Consider the following 15,475-nt stretch of genomic DNA (forward strand, 5'->3'; position numbering starts at 1 on the left):
TCAGACTGCCGATGGTACAACAATCACAATTTGGAGGAAATCCAAATGAAAGTCCACATGTGCATCTAGCACACTTTCTTGAGATCAGTGATATGTTGAAGATAAATGGAGTTTCTGATGATGCAATTCGACTCAGATTATTTCCTTTTTCTCTGAAGGACCGAGCTAGAGAGTGGTTACATTCTTTGCCACCGGGTTCTATCACAACATGGGATGAACTTTCTCAAGCATTTTTAGCTCAATATTTTCCACCAAGCAAGACAGTTAAGCTAAGAAATGAGCTGACTTCTTTCAAACCTAGAGATGATGAGAGCTTGTATGAAGCATGGGAGAGGTACAAGGATTTGCAAAGGAGATGTCCACATCATGGGATTCCTAAGTGGATGCTTGTTCAACACTTTTATAATGGACTTTCACCTGCTACTAGAAGTAAAATTGATGCATTTTCTGGAGGTGATCTTATGGAAAAATCTGAAGATGAAGCTTTTTCTGCTCTTGATAAAATTGCTTATAACAACTACCAATGGAGTTGTGAGAGGAATGAGATCAAGAAACCAGCTGGTATGTTTGAGCTTGATGCCATGAATATGATTAATGCTAAGTTTGATGCTTTGACGAGAAAAATGGACAAGCTAAGCATGAAAGTAGATTCTTCAGCTGGAGGTTCTAGTAATTCAAGAGAAGTTGAGCCGCAAATGTCAATTGTGCAAAGATTTTTCTGCACTTAATCAAGATTTTTCAAGTGAGCAAGTGGATTATGTGGGAACTACAATCAAAGACCAAGTGGTAACCCATTTTCTGCAACTTATGATCCAAAGATGGAGAAACCACCCCAATTTCTCTTGGGAGGTAGACAGGGCAAAATCAGAATTTTCAAAGAACCTTCCGGTATCAACAACATCGAATTTTCAGCAGAATAGAGGTCCTCCTCCCGGAATTCCTAAACCTCAAAATGCACTCCGCTGCACCTCTACCACAACAAGCACAACTACACAAGACAGCTAGATTGGAAGCCATGATTGAGACTCTACTTGTGAGCCATCAAAGTCAACAAGAAATGATTTCTCAATTAGCATCTAAAGTGGATCAAATGGCAACACACAACAAAATGTTAGAGAATCAAATAGCTCAACAAGCTAGCTCTTCAAGTAACAAAGCATTTGGGAAGCTCCCTAGCCAGCCAGAAAATTCAAGGGAGCATTGCAAGGCTATTACATTGAGGAGTGGAAAAATATTAGAGAATGGAGATAAAAAGATTGAAGAGAAAATTGAAGAAGAGAAAAACAGAGAAGGAGATGAACAAACTAAAGCTGGAGTTAGAATTGGAGCTGAGAAAGAAAATTCAGTGGAAGAAAAAGGAAGTAAGGAGAGGGAGAGCAAAGAGGAAGAACCAAAATATGTTGCACCTAAAGCCTACATGCCACCTTTACCATTCCCACAAAGGTTTCAGAAAGCAAAATTGGATAAACAATTTGGGAAGTTCTTGGAGGTATTGAAGTCTTTGCATGTGACTATTCCTTTCACTGATGCTTTAGCACAAATGCCTTCTTATGCTAAATTTTTGAAGGAGATTTTATCTAACAAGAAGAAATTGGATGTATTTGTGACTGTAGCTCTCACTAAGAAAGCAATGTTATTTTGCAAAATAAGCTTCCACCCAAACTGAAAGATCCTAGAAGTTTCTCCATACCATGTCACATTGGGGATATCAGTATAGATAAGGCTTTATGTGATCTTGGAGCCAGTGTTAGTCTAATGCCATTGTCTATCTATGAGAAAGTGAAGATTGGAGAAATGAAGCCTACTACCATCTCACTACAGTTAGCAGATAGGTCTATTAAATTTCCAATTGGGGTAATTGAGAATGTTCCTCTGAAAGTTGGAAAATTTTTCATACCAAAGTGGATTTTGTGGAATTGGAGATGGAGGAGGATGTACACATTCCTATTATTCTTAGTAGACCTTTCCTTGCTACTGCTGGAGCTGTGATTGATGTAAAAAATGGGAGGCTTACATTAGAAGTTGGGGAAGAGAAAGTTGAATTTAATTTGTTTCAAGCAATGAAAAAGAAAGATGATTCAAATTCATGCTTGAGAATTGATGTGATAGATGAAGAGGTCAGAGAAGTGCTTAAAAAGCAACATCCTAAAGATCCCTTAGAAGCTTGTTTGGTTCATAACATCAAAAAAGGGGATGAGATCGAAGAAGCTGCAAAATATGCTACAATTTTGGAAGGAAATCCACCTTTGCCTATGGCTGATATTGAAAAGATTGGGGACTTGAAGCAAGATACAACTTCATCATCAAAGCTTGAAAAAAGTGGAGCACCTAAGGTAGAGTTGAAACCTCTTCCAACAAATCTCAGGTATGCTTTTCTAGGTCAAAATTCTACATATCCTGTGATTGTTAGTGCTAAATTGACTGATTGTGAGGTTGAAAAATTATTAAGAGTTCTTAGAACGCATAGAAGGATAATTGGTTATACCATTGATGATATTAAAGGAATACATCCTTCTGTGTGCATGCATAGAATTTTGTTGGAAAATAATCATAAAGCCTCTCGAGAATCACAGAGGAGATTGAATCCAAATATGAAAGAGGTTGTGAAAAAGGAAATATTGAAATTGCTTGATGCAGGTATCATTTACCCTGTTTCTGACAGCAATTGGGTAAGTCCAGTTCATGTTGTACCCAAGAAAGGGGGCATCACAAGAGTGAAAATGAAAATGATGAACTAATACCTACAAGGATCAGAATCGATGGAGTATGTGTATAGACTATAGAAAATTTAATTATGCAACTTGAAAGGACCATTTTTGATTACCATTTATAGATCAAATGATTGAGAGACTAGCTCATCATTCTTATTTTTGCTATTTGGATGGCTATTCAGGGTTCTTTAGATCCCTATTCACCCAAATGATCAGGATAAAACTACCTTCACATGTCCTTATGGTACTTTTGCATATCGAAGGATGCCATTTGGACTATGTAATGCCCCTGCTACATTTCAAAGATGTATGATGTCCATATTTTCTGACATGATTGAGGGTATTATGGAAGTGTTCATGGATGATTTTTCTGTGTATGGTAAATCTTTCGATGAATACTTATCTAACTTGTCTAAGGTCTTGCAGAGATGTGAAGAGTTCAATTTAGTTTTGAATTGGGAAAAGTGCCATTTTATGGTACAAGAAGGAATTGTTTTGGGACATCTTGTGTCAAATAAGGGTATTGAAGTGGATAAAGCAAAGGTAGAAATTATTGAGAAAATGCCACCCCCAACATCCGTGAAGGGAGTGAGGAGTTTCTTGGGGCATGCTGGATTTTACAGGAGATTCATCAAGGATTTCTCTAAGATTTCTAAGCCTCTTACTAATTTATTGAGTAAAGATGTGGAATTCCATTTTGATACTAATTGTATGAATGCTTTTTGCAGGATAAAGGAAGCTTTGATATCTGCTCCTATTATGCAGCCTCCCGATTGGTCATTACCTTTTGAGTTAATGTGCGATGCTAGTGATTATGCCATTGGGGCTGTTTTGGGACAAAGGAGAGATAAGAAGGTGTATGCAATATACTATACAAGTAGAACCTTAGATGATGCTCAAATAAACTACTCTACTACAGAGAAAGAGTTTTTGGCAGTGGTATTTGCAAAGAGACAAATTCAGGTCCTATCTTGTGGGGTCAAAGGTAATAGTGTACACGGATCACGCAGCTATCAAGTATCTCCTTCAGAAAAAAGAGGCTAAACCTAGATTGATAAGGTGGGTGCTACTCCTTCAAGAGTTTGACTTGGAAATTAAAGATAAGAAAGGAGTAGAAAATGTGGTAGCAAATCATCTGTCTAGATTGAGGCAAGAACAAGGAGATAATTTGGGAAAAGAGCCCCTAATAGATGATTATTTTCCTGATGAGCAACTGTTAGTAATCATGAATGCACAAGCCCCTTGGTATGCAGATTTTGTGAACTATCTAGTGTGTGGAATCCTTCCACCTGACCTAACATGGCAAAGAAAAGAAGAGATTTCTTTTGTTGTAAAGGATTATGATTGGGAAGAGCCATTTTTGTTTAAGAGATGTGGAGATGGGTTGATTAGAAGATGTTTAGCTGATGAGGAGATAGGGAATGTTATTAAAGATTGCCATTCTTCACTTTTTGGGGGTCATATGAGTGTGACAAAGACTGCAGAAAAAGTTCTTCAAGCAGAGTTCTTTTGGCCACATATGTTTAAAGATGTGAGAAAATTTGTAAATGCACGTGATAGGTGTCAAAGGATGGGTAATATCTCAAAGAGAGATGAAATGCCCCTCCAAAATATATTGGAAGTGGAACTATTTGATGTGTGGGGCATTGATTTCATGGGACCTTTTCAATCGTCCTTGGACACAAATACATTTTAGTTGGAGTAGATTATGTCAGCAAATGGGTTGAAGCTATACCATCTCCAACTAATGATGTTAGAGTTGTGATTAAATTCCTTAAAAAGTTCATTTTTACAAGATTTGGAACTCCACGTGCCATTATAAGTGATGGAGGTTCTCATTTTTGCAACCATCAATTTGAAAGATTATTACAAAAATATAGAGTGAAGCATAAGGTTGCAACACCCTACCATCCACAAACTAGTGGTCAAGTGGAGATCTCAAATAGAGAGTTGAAAAGAATTCTTGGGAAAACAAAGGAATAGTTCAAGAAAAGATTGGTCAGTAAAGTTAGATGATGCTCTTTGGGCCTATAGAAAAGCTGTTAAAACTCCTATTGGAAACACCCCATTTAGATTGGTTTATGGGAAATCTTGTTATTTACCTTTGGAGTTGGAGCATAGAGCATAATTGGCCATAAAGACACCGAATTTTGACTTAAAACCGCAGGAGAAAAAGAATGTCGCAACTAAATGAACTTGAGGAACTTAGATTGATGCTTATGAAAATGCCAAGCTTTACAAGGAAAGAACTAAGAGATGGCATGATAAGCATATTAGGAGAAAAGAATTTCAGGAAGGGGATGTTGTTCTTCTATACAACTCTACTTTAAGGTTATTTCCCGGAAAATTAAAGTCAAGATGGTCTGGGCCCTACGCTATTATAAAGGTATACCCCTATGGAGCTGTTGAGATAGGCAATGAAACCTCAGGGACTTTCAAAGTTAATGGGCAGAGATTAAAGCATTATATTGTGGGAGAACCCACACAAAAGGTTGTAGAGGTTTCATGGCTTGGTTCTCAAATCAGGGATATTTAGGTGATTTGGAGTGGAAGGTCAAGCTTAAGACCTTAAACAAACGCTTCTTGGGAGGCAACCCAAGCGTATCCTTTTATAGATTATTAATTTTCCATTTCATTTTATTTTCAGTTTTTACCCTCACTAAACTCAAAAGTGACATTTGTTTATCTTTTGTAGGTCATTCATGAAGATTGGGCAAATTTACACTTGTGGCAAAAACAAAGAATTGAAAGGGAGCAAGTATAAGCAAAATTCTACACTTTATCCAGTACCTGTGAACAGTAACACCTTTAAACTTATGCTAAATTACTGATATTGCAATCTACTTGATAGCACATATTTGATTTTATGTCTTGTGTAAATTCTGTGAAATGCAACTTGAATGAGGATCAATTTTGATATTTGGGACTGATATGAGCTTTATTGAAGTGCAAAGATAGTGTTTGTTATAGTGTATATATAATTTTGTAGTCTGTTAGGAATTTACATTTTTTGTTTGAATTGCTGCTAGTTTTTGCAGTCTGCAGATTTTTGTTACTGTTCATGCTACTGTTCATGCTGCTTAAGAAGTCAATTTTTATGTCTTTTCTGCAATTTTTGAATGTTTGGAACTTGTCTCAAATGCTGCTCAAAATGTGCTTTTGGTATAAGTTTAGAAAGGAGACCATTTCATTAAGTGTGTAAAAAGGTAGTCACAATTGGTGCCTAAATTGAACCATGATTGCAAAAAGCTAAATGAACATGTACAATGCTTACTAAGTTTATGAGAGATGATGAGCTTAAATTTTTCAATTTGGTGGTATTAATGTGAATTTGGTAATTGCTGAGGGTCATGATAGCATTCCATAGCATTTGGACTTTTTTTGGTAAGTAAAATCACAATTTTTCCCAAAACCTGCCAAAACTTGCTGATGATGTTGCTTACTAAGCAGCATCCTATGCAAATTCTGTTGAACCCTATGCTTAACCCCAAGCACAGCCCAAATTACCAATTGTCTGCCCCACATTTTAAAAAGCCCAAAACTTTCGCCATTTCTATGAAACCCTCACCCAAACTCCCGATAAGCCACAACTCTCATTCTGCCGACTCCCTTCCCGCACCATTTTTTCCGGCAAATTTTAAGGGAAGCTGAAAAGTCTCTTTCTCTTCATTAAATGGTGAGAACCAAAATGTGGTCCACCCACAAACCCAAACCTGTAAGATTTCGACACATCAAATCGAAAATGGGTATTCCATCCTCTCTACCCACAAACCCTAATCCCAGCCCCACCACGCTCCTCGCCACCACCACCGCAAACGCCACCGCTACCTCAATCACCACCGCCTCAATCACCACTACCCACAAAGTGCCAAACACCAACCCCGATTCCGCCGACTTCTTTCGCCACAACCGAGCCGCAAAATGAGACACCCATTTTCTACACTCGCCTCGTAACCAATGCCCGAACTCGCGCCTACTCAAATGAAGTCTAAAGGTAAAACTAAAAAGGCTTCGTGTAGACCCAAGAAAGCCCCTATCTGAAAATGAAAAAGAGCACCCTCTGCTCCTTTCAACCTAAACTCTCCACCTCAACCTTCCTCCGAACTACCAAAGAAAAGGACTAGGTCCTCCTCGCAAATTCCACCACCGCGGTCCAAGCCCCGTAATCTCACCACCCTTAAACTCTCCAAAGAAGACTGGCTATCCGCCAATGATATAGAGGAGGTACTTTCTCCATTACCCTGGGCTTTTAGAGACATGGATATGAAAAATGCTTATGACAGTTTAGTTTCTAAACCTATTTTGGCAAACAAATATATGGATGAGCAGATTTTAAAAGAATTAGACATTTATGACTCTGTATTTGCCTATTTAGATGCTGTCAACTGGACAAAATTTGCTAGGATTAGGGAACCAGTGTACAAGGATTTGACCTTGGAATTTTTGAGTTCCTTAAGGCTGAATTTCAAACCAACAGCACCTGAGCATAAGGATGTGATATATTTTCGATGTGCTGGAATTAATAGGGAGTTAGACATGGATGCTATGAATGCAATCTTTGGTTTTCAGGATTCGGGCTATAAAAATATTGAGTGGCAACAAACTATCTATGACCCTATTCAATTTTGGAAAGATATTGCACCTTTTGGGGGTTATTATAGACAGAGGACTGCAAAAGCCTCTAGGATAATTGATCATGTGTTGAAATACCTCCATAGGTTCATTTCTTACACTGTTTTAGGAAGGGGACACAGTAACAGTATTGTGGGTGCTGGAGACTTATTTTTCTTGTGGTGCATGAAGGAGAGAAAAAAAGTAAGCACAGCCCATTTCATAGCTACTCATTGGCACCAAATTGTCACAAAGCATACCAGAGGTAGTATAGTTTTTGGAGGATATATAACTGCTATAGCAAACTCATTTAGCTTTGATGTTAGTCTATATAAGTCACGCAGCTCGTGAATCATATATAGACAAAGACAATGTTGCTACACTTGGATATTTGTGAGAAAGTAGGCCATACCTATGCTTTGTTACAAAGAAAGATCTCGAAGCTGCTGGTACCGCAGACCCCACTACCTTTCCACCAAAGTAACCCCAACCAACCACCGCCTACGCTTTCAAAGCAGACATTTTGTCCTCTTAAGATCCTTGGAATCCAAAATAGCAAGTTTCACTGTCCAACCATCTATTCCCTCACCTGACACCACAGATATCCTTGCTACCTTGAAGAACTTAGAAGTCAAAATTGATACCATGGGTCAGTAGTAGGTCAACCAAAAGAAGAAGCTAGAAAAGAAACTTAAAAAGAGATTTTCATCTCTTAAAAAAAAACAGAAGCAGCAACAAATTCAAATGCTGGAGTTCTACAACAAATTGGCCCAATCTTACAACAATTTATATCATTAGGGCCAAGATATGCTTCAAGAAATGAAAGACCTCACAGAAAATTTGGAAATCGCTCAAGCTTCAGATCACAATGAACCTATCGCAAAACCTCAAGGCACTCGATGCAAAGAACAAAGCCTTGACAAGCAGAGCTTGAACAAGAGCAAAGAATTTAGTATTAGTTTTAGTACAAGAGTAGTAGCAAAGAATAGCACTAGTTTTTCAATTCATTGCTTTAGGTTTATTTTGTAACTGCTTATTTTAATCTTCAAACTTTAGTAATAGTTGTAATACTTTGGTAATTAGTTTTTATGATTATACTTGCACTTCTTTCCTTTAGTTTACTTTATTTTATTTTATCTTCTGCTATGGACATAGTTATTTTGTGAATGCTTTTTGATTTAATTCTTGATTTAACTGTTAGATCTTATTTCTTTACACTTTTTCATCTTCTTGCACATTATTTTTGCACTTTAGCTTTTCTTCAATCCTAATTTTGCTGACATTGATGAGTTGCACAATTTTCTTTGAGCCGCATATGTTTCACATCATTTGGAGGTAACAGCTTACCCTTTTACTATTTATGCTTATGGTATGTTGCCAATGCTTATGCTTTCGCTTTACCCTACGCAATGTGTTACAACATCTTACAAAGTTGTAAATTCATACATTTGGGATACTTTTTCACATTTTTCTCTCTAAAGCTTCATTGTTAATATCATTTTGAGCTAATTTTGAAATACTTGAGCTTACATTGATTTAATCCCCAATTGTATATATTTCATTAATTGATTACTTCACACAATTTTGCCTATCTTTGCATTCATTTTAAACATTGAGGACAATGTTTCATTTGAGTTTGGGGGTGAGGGCAAAATTTTTGCAAAATTTTTAAAAAATTTTCTTTCATTCATTTATTGCATTTCATTCATCCATATATAGATAATCCGTACACTTATACATATACCACACACATGTCTATACTTATATACATACATTTGCATATAGTTTTCATATAGATTACACTTAGTTTTAATTTGATTTATGCATTCATTTTAGGATCATGCATATCATAAAAATAATTTTTTACCTTGTCCTTAGAGGATTGAGAATTGCTTTGAAGAGCAATTGAGCTTACTTTTAGAAAGGTTTGATGGATTGAAAGTTTTAGATAGGTGCAAAGTTATTAGATTCTTGCTTTAGTTTATATCTTCTTAGCCAAGGGCCACCCAATCAATTGCATTGATTTTGAGTACTTAGAGAAAACTCTAGAGTGAGAAGTAGCTAATTGATGTCTCACCAATCCTAGAACAATCTTTCTAAACCTTTCAAGGCGAAATCATAGCATACACTTGAAAAAGAAATGATCTAGGCATTCTTTGAATTTTAAACCCATATTTTAGCCTTAGCCAACCTCACTTCAAAATTTCCCTTTGGAACCAATTTGAGCCTACATTTATCCCTCTTATTTCTTTGGAACCCACATTAATGCCTAGCCATAAACCCAAACACTTACCTACCCTCCATGAGAATAATTCTTTGAGTGATAGATACACATAAAAAAAAAAAAAAGAGAAAAAAATATATATATAACAACTAGTTGGGAGAAGTGACTAAAATAAAAAGGCTAGCAAATTCAATTATGGTATGTAAAGTAATTCACCACCCAAGTACACAAAGAAATGAGTTTGGGGGTGAATTGAAAGGGACAATTATAATTCAAAGTCAATGTTAATTATGTAGTCCCTCTAAAAGCTTCAAAATTATATGCTAGCATTGGTGAATAGTTGTAAAGCTCCTTCCCCCATTAGATTAAAAAAAAAAAAAAATTGTGTGTCTTGATCTTTTAATAATTTGATTATTCTCATATTTTGTTACCTTTATCTTTTCCTTGTTAGCCACATTATCACCCCCTTGGCCCCATTACAACCCTTGAAAGTCCTTTTGATCTTTTGATGGTGTTTGCTACATTAGTGGAGATTGGAATAGGAGATTTGCTGCTGGGATGGTGATATCACTAAGCCATTCATCGACTTCCATCATTATTTGAGACACTTTAGTTTACGGATTACCCTATAGTCTATTTAGGCATGATTATTCTTTGTGATTGATTAGTTTGGGCTTGATGATATGGATAATTGACCCAAGGCTAAGCGGTGATAACTTTGGTAAGGATTGAATTCTTTGTACCTTGAAAGTGGGTATATGGTGTGTTGGTGGCTAAAAGTAAGTTTGAAAGTTTGGATGAGTAATTTTCATAAATTTAAGGTAAGGTACCCCAAATTGCATTAATTGTTTTAAATTTGTTTGAGGACAAGCAAAGGTTTGAGTTTGGGGGAATTTGTTACACTCATTTCATATAGGCATTTTAGGGTAGTTTTACATCCATTTTGCCCTCATATTTTAGTGTATTTTATGTTTTTATGTTTATTTTATCTTATTTGTTAATTTTAGATACTTTATATTTGATTTTCGTAATTTTGTTATTTTTGATAGGATTTTGTGGCAAATCGAAGATCAATGAGTGCAATAGGAAGTGATTTGAAGAAATTTGGAGTTCTTTAAGCATAGATGAAAGTTGAAGAAATCAAGTCTTGAAAGAGCAAGTTAGCTGAAATTTGTTTGAGACTATGCTTAAGATCCTGCTTAGGGTAAAACGGCAATGCTTAAGGTGCAGCACAAGTCAAGCATGAGCAGAAAAGTCTATTTTACTCTAAGTCTGCTGAGATTTGCTGAGGGTCTGCTTAACCTTAGCGTAAAGTGCACTGTAAGCTGAAATTTGTTAAGAAGTCGCTAGGGTTGCCGAACCCTAAGCAGATCGCCTAACGTGAAAAATGTCACGACTTGGATAATTTTACACCTCATTTCCTATCCACTCCTTGGCTCTTATTTACTTTTAGGGCAACTTTTAGGGACCATATAAATTCATCATTTCCTAATTTTTGCCACAAGAGGAAAGGAAGAAAAGAAAAAAAGGAAAGAAAATTTAATAGAGAGAGAGAGGAGACGCCATTTTTCTCTTGGGGAGGAGTTGCTGCACCAGTTTTGGAGCTCCAGAAACCAGAAATTTTGGTTCTTCTACCTGGGTTTTTCTATTATTTTTCATTATATTTTTTCATTATATATATATATATATATAATCTAATGACTTTTCATTAAACTCAAAATTATTATAATTCAAATTTAATATATGAGCAATTTAATTTATGGGAATAAGTGAATAATATAAAGTAAGAAAATAATTATTAAAGCACATATTTAAATTTAAAGGTAAATATATACCTTTAAAAGTGGGCCAAACTCAAATTATTATATACAATTTTTTAAATATATATTTAAATCAATTTTTAATATTCTTTAATTAAAATATTTAAGGAATGTATTCTAACAATTCTCCTTGCCCTATTATTTAAGACAAGTGCTCTTTGTTTCTTATCATATGTCCGTTTAGTGGCTTCAATGAACTTCAGTGAATTTTATCTTTGATTTTTAAATAAATAAAAAAAAATTCCAACATTAATGACAAGCAAAGCCTCATTAAATTTTGTTGAAAATTTTAAATCGGATATGAACTATTTCAATTTTTATTTGGTTTTTTCACGTTAGTTTCTTAACCAATTGGAATAATTAGTTAGCGACTTTAGGAAGCATTTCTCGGCAATTAACATCCTTTTTGGGGCAGGCATGTTAAGTCACACCAATGCGTTGGAGATGGAGACTGAAGCTTTTTCTTTGCAACTTCTACCTCTAAATTATGTTGAATGGATCTGATTTGGTCGTCCAAACATAAATTTCGTGGAAATGTCTTTCATTAATTTTACATCCAATGTGCGGAACCCACTTTCGTTGACAGATTTTGGCCAACAAATTAAGTCAATACACTATCATTTATTGAACATTAAGTAAATATCATTGTTTTCATCAAAGAATTTTAATTTAATAAGGCTATAAAATTTTAAATTTAAACTCCAACAAAAATTTAATAAATTTAAAAAATAATAATACTTTAGGATTTTATCCTATTTACTTAGGGTAATGATTCCATCTTGATCAACACCTATCTCCATATATAACTAGTAGGAGCCAACACATGCCTATATACCCATACACAAGATAAGTATGAAAGCAGTATCAAACTAAAACCACCTATATACAAGATAATTGTGTTATCTCAGGTCTAAAGATTATATACACTGATATGTTATATGACAATGCATTGATAAGAGTAAACTTCATGTGCTTGTCATAAGCATCACTGGTTCGGCCTACTTATTATGTGTAAGTGTCTATCATGTTTGTTATGTGGCATGAGACTCATCACTCCATCTTATTTATATCTCATATAAATACCTTAGGAACAAACATGATTATAATCTTTCTGGATAAGTCATGTCCTTTGTGAAGTATCCTCGATTGTGAACTAATTTATGATACTTTATGCTAGAAATACTGTCACTCATATTCTTAACAACTTAAGAATAGAATTTCTAACAAAATATCAATGGACCTTTTCTATTACGCATAAATATATTATGTAAACAGAAAAGTGAAATTGCCTTTATTAATAAAATATATACTAGATACATACAAAATGATATTCTCTATGGCATACTACAAAATAATTAATTAATTAGGTTTAATTAAAAAATAAAACATATATAAATATTTATTTTATTTGGCCCGTGTTTCTCATTTGATTAGAGCATGACGATTTTGAGCTTAAAGAAATGTTTCTCTACACCTTCTAAGTTAAGTTGAAAGGACTCTATCGTTGCTAAACAAAAAATTTAATAATAAAAATAAATTTTATGTAAATGTGTTGATGAATTAATTATTTAATGTGCGAATCCCACTTCTGTTGAAAAGCAAAGTTGAGAGAGAATATTCAAACGGTTGCAAGAAGTTTTGGCAGAGTGAGCTTTATGTGCATTTGCTGAAAGATACAAAATACAAGACTTCCTAGCATGCAGTGAAGAATATTGATTGCACTGTTATTTTGGGAAGAAAATCTCAAACTTGCGTTCTACAATTTTGAAGAGAAAAAAAATTAGAAATATAAAATTTAATCATTAATTGTAACAGTACGTCAGCTCCAATTGATTCAAATAAATCAATAACCTAAATTATTTTAGTAATAGGATTTGGGCTATATATAAATTCTTTAGCTCATTTTTGGTATAGTCTTTGAGATACTACTCTCATGTTTGTTGGTTAAATTACAATAAATTAAATAATAATTAAAATATAAAGAAGGAGATTAATGAGAAAGTTTGACATCAAAATATAAAGTTTGACATCTAATTGTGAAAGCTTGAGTGCTTTGGTTTAGTCCACTGGATTAACAATTATTTTTGCAAGAAAAATCACATCCTCGCACTCCACAATTTTTAGAGAAAGGAAAATAAAGCATTTAATTTCTTCTTTTAAATGCATGATATGTGTTATAGCTAATCAATCAGTTAACGAAACTAGAAGTTCCTCAAAACTAATTTCTCTGCCAATTAGTTGATCAATTGGGAAATTTTATACTTAAGGACATATGGAATCTACATAATATATTTTATTTTTATAATTTAATTTATTGTTTAGCTTGGAGTTTTTATCCTCATGAAAAAAAATATTGATTATTTTTTTTAATTTAGATCAATTGATATTATGAATTAATTTGTTAATATCATAAGAAATAATATTCAATCTGATTGAAATAGAGATATTACGTTGAAATTTCTAATAACACTAAAGTCTAGTAGTAAAAGTGTACCTTCAATGAGAAAAAAGAAGAAAAAAACACAAATGTAGTTGTTAGAAATAGAAGAGATTGCAAGAGAAGTCGTTATTTCTTAGTAAGGTTCATGCAGTCAAATTTTGTTAGAAATTTCAACTCTCGGAATCTTTTCATTTCAAAAACGCGTGATCACTATAATTATTTTAGCAATCACGACCCTTTCAGTCTCTTTAGTATTTTGTGGAACATTCAACTTATTACTTGATGATGCATCTACTGTAAATATAATATAATTATACCAAATAAGTTATTCAATATGGTTCTTCAATATTTTAGAGTAGGTTATTAAAAGTTTACACATTATTTTTAGTGATTTATATATTAATCAACATTGAAATTTATAATTTTATTTGATATAATTGGCTCTAATTGGGATTTGAATTTAATAAAATAAAAAATAAAGAACAGGACAAGCAAACCTATTTCTTCGTTCCTCCCAGCTTACCGGTCAAACTAGCAAAAAGTAGAAATGAACCTCTCCAATCAAATCTTGATTTTTAGCGCAGATATGTGGTTGATAATAATAAAATTATTTAAATATTTAATGTTAAAATTATTGGTGAAAAGACATGTGACCTATCTTAAAAAAGTGACCGAATCTAACAAACCTAAAAGCTAATTAAAAAGAATGAAGTTTTATCATCTTGCTTTGCAAAATTGGTCTGCCATGTAATTTTCTTCCATAATTTTCCAGGTCTATTGTTGATTTTTGAAACCCAAGACAATACAAATTTTAGATCACTTTCGACGATCGATTTCCTTCTACCATTCAAATAAGAATTTGGAAAAATCTCTTGTGTTTTTTTAATTGCAAGGAGATTCAATATTTAATAATGAAAATGATAATAATAAATATATATCCACATTCTTTAAGAGAAGAATAAAAAGTCAATTATAATTTTTTAATATAATTTAATATAATTAATGAGTTATTTCATATATTTCTTTTTTCGAGCGAAGTTCCATATATCTCGAGAAGTCTTTATAATTTGAATTCATTAACGAGTTGGTCTTTTCATAAAAAAAAATATCATTTCCGTTAAATATATATGAAATGATATTCTTATACTTAATTAAATAAAATATTTTTAATCCTTGAAATTTTATAGAATTAATGTTTCAACCCTGACATTTTTTATTCAAGAATTGTTCGAAAAAAACATTTCTCATAGAAAATTATTTTTGAAAACTTTATTTCCAAGAAAAATTTTCAAGAAAATAATTTTTTACAAGAAAATTGAGAAGTTCGTGACAGAACTTGTAGTAGTTCCTTCCATTGAGTCAGCAGTTCCACTCCACTGTGACAACAATGAAGCAGTCATACAGGCTAAGGAACCCCGGTCTCACCAGAAATTCAAACACATAGAAAGGCGCTACCACATTATTAGAGAAATAGTTGGGCGAGGCGATGTAGCCATGCAGAAAATAGCATCAGCTGAAAATCCAGCTGATCCATTCACTAAGCCTATGTCACAAACTCAACTAGATCGACATCTTGAGAAGATGGGTCTAAGATATTGTAATGAATGGCTCTAGTGCTAGTGGGAGATTGTTAGTAGTATGCTCTAGAGCATATCATTTAGTATGTATG

At 33.9% G+C, this 15,475-nt stretch overlaps 1 non-coding gene across 1 annotated transcript; it reads right to left on the reverse strand.

The window, feature by feature from the left end:
- Positions 1 to 266: 266 nt before the first annotated feature.
- On the reverse strand, positions 267 to 373 carry LOC131170090 (small nucleolar RNA R71). Its single transcript, XR_009141038.1, has one exon. It is a non-coding gene; the product is annotated as a small nucleolar RNA R71 (small nucleolar RNA).
- Positions 374 to 15,475: the final 15,102 nt, after the last annotated feature.

Source organism: Hevea brasiliensis, chromosome 1, assembly GCF_030052815.1.
Source record: "Hevea brasiliensis isolate MT/VB/25A 57/8 chromosome 1, ASM3005281v1, whole genome shotgun sequence".
Taxonomy (NCBI): domain Eukaryota; kingdom Viridiplantae; phylum Streptophyta; class Magnoliopsida; order Malpighiales; family Euphorbiaceae; genus Hevea; species Hevea brasiliensis.